This window comes from Gossypium hirsutum, chromosome A02, assembly GCF_007990345.1.
Source record: "Gossypium hirsutum isolate 1008001.06 chromosome A02, Gossypium_hirsutum_v2.1, whole genome shotgun sequence".
NCBI classification, from domain to species: Eukaryota; Viridiplantae; Streptophyta; class Magnoliopsida; order Malvales; family Malvaceae; genus Gossypium; species Gossypium hirsutum.
The window spans coordinates 93,185,124-93,195,630 of record NC_053425.1 but is presented as its reverse complement, the minus strand read 5'-3'; the positions used below and the strand labels follow the sequence as shown (position 1 = coordinate 93,195,630).

The following is a 10,507-nucleotide window of genomic DNA, read 5'->3' as shown; positions in this document are numbered from 1 at the left end:
AGGTTTGATCTTCATTATAAATATTTATTACTTGTTACGAATCACACGATCAAGTTTTTGGCGCCGTTGTCGGGGAACTGAAATATTAGGAACACTAAATTTTATTACTTTAGCCATTTATTTTTCTTGCAATTTTATTTTATTTTATTATTTATTAATTTACTTTTTCTCTCTCTTGGCAGGTTTTTTATAGTTTATGACTAGAAGAAACCCGTCGGGACCATTACTTTTTGACAAAGAAATTGATCGTACAATTCACAAAAATCAAAGAGAAATAAGGCATAGCTTACGATACACAGAGAATGAGCGAGAAGACGATACTCAAACACCAACCGACGAGATGGCTGAAAACCAAGGCAATCAGCTACCTCCTACAATTGCTGCTAATCAAAATCCTACTCCACGCACTATGTATGATTATGCTAAACCTTCTTTAACGGGAATTGAATCTAGTATAGTTCGACCTGCTGTAGCTGTAAATACTTTTGAATTAAAACCTAACACTATTCAGATGATACAACAGTTTGTTCAGTTTGATGATTTGCAGTATGAAGATCCCAATGCTCACTTAACAAATTTCCAGGAATTTTGCGATACATTCAAAATTAATGGCATTTCTGATGATGCCATTCGTCTTCGGTTATTTCCCTTTTTACTGAGAAACAAAGCTAAACAGTGGTTGAACTCGTTACCACGAGGGTCTATCACTACTTGGGAACAAATGACCGAGAAATTTTTACTAAAATATTTTTCGCCGGCTAAAATGGCTAAATTACGTAATGATATCTCTTCTTTTGTGCTGATGGATTTAGAAACACTTTACGATGCATGGGAGAGGTACAAGGACTTACTGAGAAGGTGCCCTCACCATGGGCTACCACGTTGGCTTTAAGTACAAACATTCCACAATGGCCTGAATCCATCGACTCGGCAAATGGTTGACACTATGACAGCCCTAAAGTGACCCTAGTCGGAAAGCGGTTTCAGGACCGCTAAACCGAGTCACCAAATTATTTGAATATGATAATTATTGTCTAAAATATGTGAATATGAATGTGTTAAAATTTTAAGCTTCGATTTAGTTAATTGCATGTGAATTTAGTTAATAGGACTTATGTGAGAAAATTTAAAAATGTGCTAGGCAAATGTAAGTGGCCTATTAATGCATGTTATAAAGGTGATGGGTTTGCTTGTCAAATTACCCAAAATTTGACTAGTGGCCGGCCATGCTATGGGATAAAAGGTATTATAAACCTTTTATGTTAGTGTTTTATGTTAGGAAAAATAAAATAAGGAGCATGGGCAATAAAATAATAATGGTTAGTAGGATGATGAAAAAAAAAAGGTTCTCATTTGATTCTTCTTGACCGAAAAATCAAAGGAAGGAGGGGAAGAAAAGGTTGAAGAGGTTCCGCCATACTTGTATCTAGATTAAGGTATGTTTGATGATGTTCCATGAGATGCATGCATGTTTTAGTTGTTAGCTTGAGTTCTACCTAGCCCATGGTTTAAATCTTTGCTATGTGATGGAGATGATATTCGGCCATGGGTGTTGTCTTCTTGGTTGGTGTTTGATGTTGTGGTGATGATGCATGAAGATGAGTTAAGTTTCGGCTAAGGTGGATTTGTGTTGATGTCATTTGCATGCTAAATGTGAAGCTTTGTAATGATACATGTGATGGTGGATTGATGCCTCTTGGATTTTCTTTTTAGCATTTTTTTTTGAGTTAGACATTAGGTTCTTTGTTTAACCCATGACCAAAATTGAAATGGTATGGTGTCTTGATGCATTCGGCCATAGTAGGAAATATGGTTGTTGTTCATGTTATTTGCATGAGAAATGGTAGTAAGGTGAAGTGCAAATATTAGTATTTGATTACTAGTGTATATATGTGTATTAGCCGAGTTTTGAACTTGAAACAAAATGGTATGTAGTTAATACAAGTAACCATATTTGTAGGAAGTATTAAGCATATAAGTGGCCTCAACATAGACATGCATATTCAGCCACATGAGATAGATTGGTGTTGCATGTATTCGGTTAGGGGCAAGCATATTGATGCTTTTATCTTGACTTAGATAATCGGCTCAAGGAGAATTTGTTAAAGTGCTTAGTTAATTGATATTAGGTTAATGATGTGTGTATTCGGTCATGAAGGTGCACATGAGGAAATGTTAGATTAATTGTATTAAATTGCTCAATGTGATTAAAAATGCGTATGACCACTTTGTATTTGAGCTAAAGGTGGCCATATGACCTATCAACTCCTTGTCATATTCGGCCATAAGCTAGCATAATGAGACTTTAATAAGTTAAATTTGCTTGAATTAGCTCAAGAGCTTAGAGGACCAAAGTTGGACAAGGGAAAGGAAAAAGTGATCGAATAGCCGCCGAAATCGTTCGACAACATCCGAAGTAAGTTTTGAGTAATGGATCTTAGATTATGATTCGATTAGATCATGTTTTAAGTAAATTAAAATCATGCTCTTTGTATGTAACTATTGAACCGAAAATGATAATGCTTAATAAGCGACTTGTGTTTGAATTCTAGTTATAAAAATAAAATATAGATGTGTCATGATTTATTGATATGTGCATGGATATTTGGATGATAACCGGGCTAAGTCCCGAAGGCATTTGTGCGAGCTACTATATCCGGGCTAAGTCCCGAAGGCATTTGTGTGAGTTACTATAACCGGGCTAAGTCCCGAAGGCATTTGTGGGAGTTACTATATCCGGGCTAAGTCCCGAAGGCATTTGTGGGAGTTACTATAACTGAGCTAAGTCTCGAAGGCATTTGTGCGAGTTACTATAACCGGGCTATGTCCCGAAGGCATTTGTGCGAGTTACTATAACCGGGCTAGTCCCGAAGGCATTTGAGCAAGTAGCTATATCCGGCTAATTTCCGAAGGTACTTGGTTTGGGAATGAGCGATCTTGCTGTAATAATTTCAATTAATATGCTCGTAAAATCCCAACGATGAGGTACGTTTCGTATTTGTATTGGAGTAGTTGATTCCTTTTTAATATTATTCGCTCAGTCAATTAATGAGCTTCCAGGCTTTCGTTAAGTTGATCCCTTACGTGTGAATATAAGGGTTGGAAATGTGAAGTAGGACTGATTTTTTTTGAGAATACGTGTATATGAAATTATCCGTTTAGTTATATGAATGCTATACTTTAGTTGTGCCTAATTTCACTGCTCAAAACTTACTAAGCATTAAATGCTTACTCCGTTCTTTGAATCTCTATTTTATAGATTTTGGTTCGTCAGCTATCGGACTCGGGATTGTCGAAGTCAAAGTCGTCCACACTATCAAAGCCCTTTTGGTACACTTTTGGTTGAACTCTGAAAATGGCATGTATAGGACTACCCTTTTTGTTGTTGGTCATGTACCCTTTGGTTTTGTATAAATTTGGATAGCCATGCGAAAATGGCTTATATATATACTTTGAGCATAGCATTATAATCGTTTTGTATGTTGTTCTAATTGGCTCGACCAAAAATTCTAGAAAAAAATTTTTAGAAGGATATGTGAGTCTAGTTTCAGGTAAAATTTATGAAACTGGTTTTCGAGTTTTGGAACTCAAGATATGGTTTTTAAGGTGACCGTGACGCAGTTAGCCAGCTTGTCTGGAAATTTTTAAAATGGACTGTGAAAATCTATGAATTAAGTCTGTTAGCACCTCGTGTTCGACTCCGACAATGGTCTCGGGTACGGGGTGTTACAATTTTATTGGTATCAGAGCTACGGTTTAGTCGATTCTAGGACTACCGTAATACGTTTGGGTCTAGCTATACATGCCATTATGCGATTATTTGATAATGTGGTGATTTCTGACAATTGAAAATGTGTTTATTTATAGTAATGGATCCCGATCCCAACCGAGCGGTAGCTGATGATCTTGAGAGTGTAGCGCCTGCTCCCGCACAAGGGACAGCGCCGGCGGACTCTCAACCTATTGCTAGTAATCCGAACGATGAAGCTAGACAAGCTTTTTATAGCGTGATGAATGATTGGTTCAACCAATACATTCGAACTAATACAGCTGTTCCACAACCTCCATTCCCGACTAATACCACCCCCGCACCTACAATACCTCCGGCAACTGACCAAAAAAGGTCAAATAAGCCCCCATTTGACAGAATCCGAAAACAAGGGGCTACCGAATTTAAAGCTACAGACAGCGATGCTACCGAGCAAGCTGAATTTTGGTTGGACAACACTATTTGGGTACTCGATGAGCTATCTTGCACACCCGATGAGTGCCTAGAGTGTACTGTCTCCTTGCTACGTGATTCTGCCTACTATTGGTGGAATACGTTGACTTTTATTGTGCCCAGAGAGCAAGTAACTTGGGAGTTTTTCCAAACTGAGTTTCGAAAAAAGTATATCAGTCAGAGATTCATGGATAAAAAATGGAAGGAATTTCTTGAACTTAAACAAGGTTCCATGTCGGTTACCGACTATGAACGAAAATTTGTAAGGCTTAGCCGGTACGCTCGAGAATGTATTTCCTCAGAAGCCGTGATGTGTAAGCGTTTCGAGGATGGGCTGAATGATGATATAAAGCTGTATGTTGGCATTTTGGAAATCCGAGAATTTGTGGTACTTGTCGAGCTAGCTTGCAAAGCCGAGGAACTCAGTAGGGAGAAAAGAAAAGCTGAGGTGGGAGCAAAGGAGTTTCGTAAGAGGTCTTCGGGGAAGCCCTTCCAACAGTCATCGAAGAAATTTAAAGATGACTTAGGCCGGTCTAGAGACACTTCGGGTTTTTCTAGACGAGATCGCGATCGACCCCCTGTGAGTGCACGAGTCACTTCGGTCGCTAGTGTTGGATATGATCGTCAAGATAGAATGGAGTGTCAGTATTGTGGTAAATGGCATTCGGGGAGTTGTAGATTCCATGACCGCTCCTGTTACAAGTACGGATCAGCTGACCACTTTATTAAAGATTGCTCGAGATTGTCTGAACAGAACGTAAATCAGAGTGGGAAACCTGGTGCTACTACTGCTCGGGGTAGACCATCTAGGAATACGGGCAATGCTAGTGGCGGTCAGAGAGGATCTAGAGATGCTACAACCAGATTTGAGGTTCGTGCTCCTGCTAGAGCTTATGCCATATGCGCACGCGAGGATGCTTCTTCGCCAGATGTTATTACCGGTACTTTTACTCTCTTTGATACTAATGTGATTGCTTTGATTGACCCTGGTTCTACTCATTCTTATATATGTGAAACCTTAGCATCCAGTAAGACTCTACCTGTTGAGTCTACTGAGTTTGTAATTCGGGTGTCAAATCCTTTGGGTCGTTACGTGCTCGTAGACAAAGTGTGTAAGAAATGTCCCCTAGTAATCCGAGGTTCCTGTTTTCCGGCTGATTTGATGCTTTTACCGTTTGATGAATTTGATGTTATCCTCGGTATGGATTTGTTGACCGTACATGATGCAATTGTAAATTGCAAAAGAAAAACCATCGATTTAAGGTGTGTAAATAACGAGGTAATTCGAGTTGAGTCTACTGACTTGAATAGGTTGCCAGCTGTAATATCATCGATGTTGGCTCAGAAATATGTAAGAAAGGGGTGTGAAGCATACCTTGCATATGTACTTGATGACAAAGAGTTAGAAAAGAAGCCTGAATCTGTGCCAGTGGTTTGTGAATACCCGGATGTTTTTCCCGAAGAATTACCGGGTTTACCACCTATTCGGGAGGTAGAGTTTGGTATTGAGCTTGTACCTGGGACTACACCGATTTCGATAGCTCCGTATCGTATGGCACCAACAGAATTAAAGGAATTGAAAGCTCAGCTGCAAGAGTTAACGGATAGAGGTTTCGCTCGACCAAGTTTCTCACCTTGGGGTGCACCAGTATTGTTTGTGAAAAAGAAGGACGTAACCATGAGGTTGTGCATCGACTATCGTCAGCTGAATAAGGTGACAATAAAGAATAAATATCCGATACCTCGCATTGACGATTTGTTTGATCAACTAAAGGGAGCCTCAGTGTTTTCAAAGATAGACTTGAGATCGGGTTATTATCAGTTGCGAATTCGAGATTCGGATATACCCAAAAAGCTTTCAGAACGAGATACGGTCACTACGAGTTCTTAGTGATGTCGTTTGGGCTCACTAATGCCCCTGCGGTATTTATGGATCTGATGAATCGGGTCTTCAGACAGTATCTGGACCGGTTTGTAGTTGTGTTTATTGATGACATCTTGGTCTACTCAAGAGATGAAACCGAACATGCTGAGCACCTGAGATTAGTGTTGCAGATTTTACGAGATAAGCAGTTATATGCTAAGTTCAGTAAGTGTGAGCTCTGGTTAAGAGAGGTGAGCTTCTTGGGTCATGTGGTATCCGCATCGGGTATTCGAGTTGATCCGAGCAAAATTTCAGCCATACTTAACTAGAAGCCTCCGAGAAATATTACTGAGGTTCGGAGCTTTTTGGGACTTGCCGGTTACTACCGACGGTTTGTAAAAGGTTTCTCGATGATAGCCACACCAATGATGAAGCTACTTCAAAAATATGTTAAGTTCGAATGGACGGAAAAATGTCAGAAAAGTTTTGATCAACTGAAAACTTATTTGACTGAAGCTCCAATTCTAGTGCAGCCCGAATCAGGCAAGGAGTTTGTCATTTATAGTGATGCATCCCTACTTGGGTTGGGTTGCGTATTGATGCAAGAAGGTCGAGTTGTGGCCTATGCGTCAGGCAACTGAAGCCATATGAGAAAAATTATCCGACCCATGATCTTGAACTAGCTGCCATCGTGTTCGCTTTGAAAATATGGCGACATTACTTATTTGGTGAGAAGTGCCATGTATATTCGGATCACAAAAGTCTCAAATATTTGATGGCTTAAAAAGACTTGAATCTGCGACAAAGACGTTGGCTCTAGTTGTTAAAAGATTATGAGCTTGTCATTGACTATCACCCGGGAAAGCCTAATGTGGTTGCGGATGCCTTAAGTCAAAAATCACTGTTCACTTTACGAGCGATGAATATACACTTGTCCGTTCTATCCGACAATGTGTTAGTAGCAGAACTAAAGGCTAGACCATTGTTGATTCATCAAATTCGTGAGGCTCAGAAAGTCGATGACGAATTAGTTGCAAAACGGGCTGAATGTGTTTCGAATATGGAATTAGAGTTTCAAATTGATGATGACGATTGTTTGAGGTTCAGAAGTCATTTGTGCGTTCCAAGAAATTCAGAACTTATTTCGATGATTCTGAACGAAGCTCATTGTAGCCGAATGTCAATTCACCCGGGGAGTACGAAAATGTACAACGATCTGAGACGTTAGTTTTGGTGGCATGGTATGAAACGAGACATTTCCAATTTTGTTTCGAAGTGCTTAGTATGTCAGCAAGTGAAGGCGGAACATCAAGTGCCTACAGGTTTACTTCAGTCGATCATGATACCTGAATGGAAATGGGATTGAGTCACGATGGATTTTGTATCTGGGTTGCCAGTGTCGGCAAGTAAGAAAGATGCGATTTGGGTTGTTGTTAATAGACTGACTAAGTCGGCTCACTTTATCCCCGTACACACGGATTTTTCATTGGATAAACTAGCTGAATTGTATGTTTCTCAAATTGTGAGATTACACGGGGTACCTATTTCTATTGTGTCGGATAGAGATCCGAGATTCACCTCACGGTTTTGGAAGAAATTGCAAGAAGCTTTGGGTACCAAGTTGCATTTTAGCACCGCTTTTCACCCCCAAACCGATGGTCAATCCGAGCAGATAATCCAGATACTTGAGGATATGTTGAGATGTTGCATCCTTGAGTTTAGTGGTTCATGGGAACGGTATTTACCTTTGATTGAATTCGCTTACAATAATAGTTTTCAATCAAGTATTAAGATGGCGCCTTACGAGGCTTTGTACGGTCGTAAATGCCGTACACCATTGTTTTGGACCAAGCTCGGTGAAAATAAAATTTTCAGAGTTGATTTGATTAAAGATGCTGAACAGAAAGTAAAAGTAATCCGTGAAAGTCTGAAGGTAGCCACAGATCGTCAGAAGTCGTACGCGGATTTGAAACGAAAAGACATTAAGTATCAGGTGGGAGACAAAGTGTTTCTTAAAGTTTCACCTTGGAAAAAGATACTCAGATTTGGCCGTAAGGGAAAATTGAGTCCGAGATTCATTGGGCCGTATGAAATCTCCGAACGAGTTGGTCCAGTTGCATATAGGTTGCTTTTACCCCCTGAACTTGAAAGGATCCACAACGTTTTTCATGTTTCGATGCTTCGACGTTACAGATCTGATCCTTCGCACATAATAAGTCCCTCCGAGGTTGAAATTCAAGCCGATATGAGTTATGAAGAAGAACCGATTCGTATCCTAGCTCGTGAAGTGAAAGAGTTGCGAAACAAAAGGGTTCCGTTAGTAAAGGTGTTATGGCTCAAACACGGGATCGAAGAAGCTACTTGGGAAACTGAGAACGCCATGAAAGAACGATACCCGAACCTATTTACTGGTAAGATTTTCGGGGACGAAAATTTCTTAAGTGGGGGAGAGTTGTGACAGCCCTAAAGTGACCCTAGTCGGAAAGCGGTTTCGGGACCGCTAAACCGAGTCACCAAATTATTTGAATATGATAATTATTATCTAAAATATGTGAATATGAATGTGTGAAAGTTTTAAGCTTCGATTTAGTTAATTGCATGTGAATTTAGTTAATAGGACTTATGTGAGAAAATTTAGAAATGTGCTAGGCAAATGTAAGTGGCCTATTAATGCATGTTATAAAGGTGATGGGTTTGCATGTCAAATTACCCAAAATTTGACTAGTGGCCGGCCATGCTATGGGATAAAAGGTATTATAAACCTTTTATGTTAGTGTTTTATGTTAGGAAAAATAAAATAAGGAGCATGGGCAATAAAATAATAATGGTTAGTAGGATGATGAAAAAAAAAGGTTCTCATTTGTTTCTTCTTGACCGAAAAATCAAAGGAAGGAGGGGAAGAAAAGGTTGAAGAGGTTCCGCCATACTTGTATCTAGATTAAGGTATGTTTGATGATGTTCCATGAGATGCATGCATGTTTTAGTTGTTAGCTTGAGTTCTACCTAGCCCATGGTTTAAATCTTTGCTATGTGATGGAGATGATATTCGGCCATGGGTGTTGTCTTCTTGGTTGGTGTTTGATGTTGTGGTGATGATGCATGAAGATGAGTTAAGTTTCGACTAAGGTGGATTTGTGTTGATGTCATTTGCATGCTAAATGTGAAGCTTTGTAATGATACATGTGATGGTCGATTGATGCCTCTTGGATTTTCTTTTTAGCATTTTTTTTTGAGTTAGACATTAGGTTCTTTGTTTAACCCATGACCAAAATTGAAATGGTATGGTGTCTTGATGCATTCGGCCATAGTAGGAAATATGGTTGTTGTTCATGTTATTTGTATGTGAAATGGTAGTAAGGTGAAGTGCAAATATTAGTATTTTATTACTAGTGTATATATGTGTATTAGCCGAGTTTTGAACTTGAAACAAAATGGTATGTAGTTAATACAAGTAACCATATTTGTAGGAAGTATTAAGCATATAATTGGCCTCAACATAGACATGCATATTCGGCCACATGAGATAGATTGGTGTTGCATGTATTCAGTTAGGGGCAAGCATATTGATGATTTTATCTTGACTTAGATAATCGGCTCAAGGAGAATTTTTTAAAGTGCTTAGTTAATTGATATTAGGTTAATGATGTGTGTATTCGGTCATGAAGGTGCACATGAGGAAATGTTAGATTAATTGTATTAAATTGCTCAATGTGATTAAAAATGCGTATGACCACTTTGTATTTGAGCTAAAGGTGGCCATATGACCTATCAACTCCTTGTCATATTCAGCCATAAGCTAGCATAATGAGACTTTAATAAGTTAAATTTGCTTGAATTAGCTCAAGAGCTTAGAGGACCAAAGTTGGACAAGGGAAAGGAAAAAGTGATCGAATAGCCACCGAAATCGTTCGACAACATCCGAAGTAAGTTTTGAGTAATGGATCTTAGATTATGATTCGATTAGATCATGTTTTAAGTAAATTAAAATCATGCTCTTTGTATGTAACTATTGAGCCGAAAATGATAATGCTTAATAAGCGACTTGTGTTTGAATTCTAGTTATGAAAATAAAATATAGATGTGTCATGATTTATTAATATGTGCATGGATATTTGGATGATAACCGGGCTAAGTCCCGAAGGCATTTGTGCGAGCTACTATATCCAGGCTAATCCCGAAGCCATTTGTGTGAGTTACTATAACCGGGCTAAGTCCCGAAGGCATTTGTGCGAGTTACTATAACCGGGCTAAGTCCCGAAGGCATTTGTGCGAGTTACTATAACCGGGCTAAGTCCCGAAGGCATTTGTGCGAGTTACTATATCCGGGCTAAGTCCCGAAGGCATTTGTGCGAGTTACTATATCCGGGCTAAGTCCCGAAGGCATTTGTGTGAGTTACTATAACCGGGCTAAGTCCCGAAGG

The 10,507-nt window shown here is 39.2% G+C and overlaps 1 non-coding gene across 1 annotated transcript; it reads right to left on the bottom strand.

Annotated features, from left to right (window-relative positions):
• Positions 1-769: 769 nt before the first annotated feature.
• LOC121217473 (small nucleolar RNA R71) lies at positions 770-876 on the bottom strand. The gene has a single exon (XR_005913560.1). It is a non-coding gene; the product is annotated as a small nucleolar RNA R71 (small nucleolar RNA).
• Between the last annotated feature and the right edge of the window lie 9,631 nt (positions 877-10,507).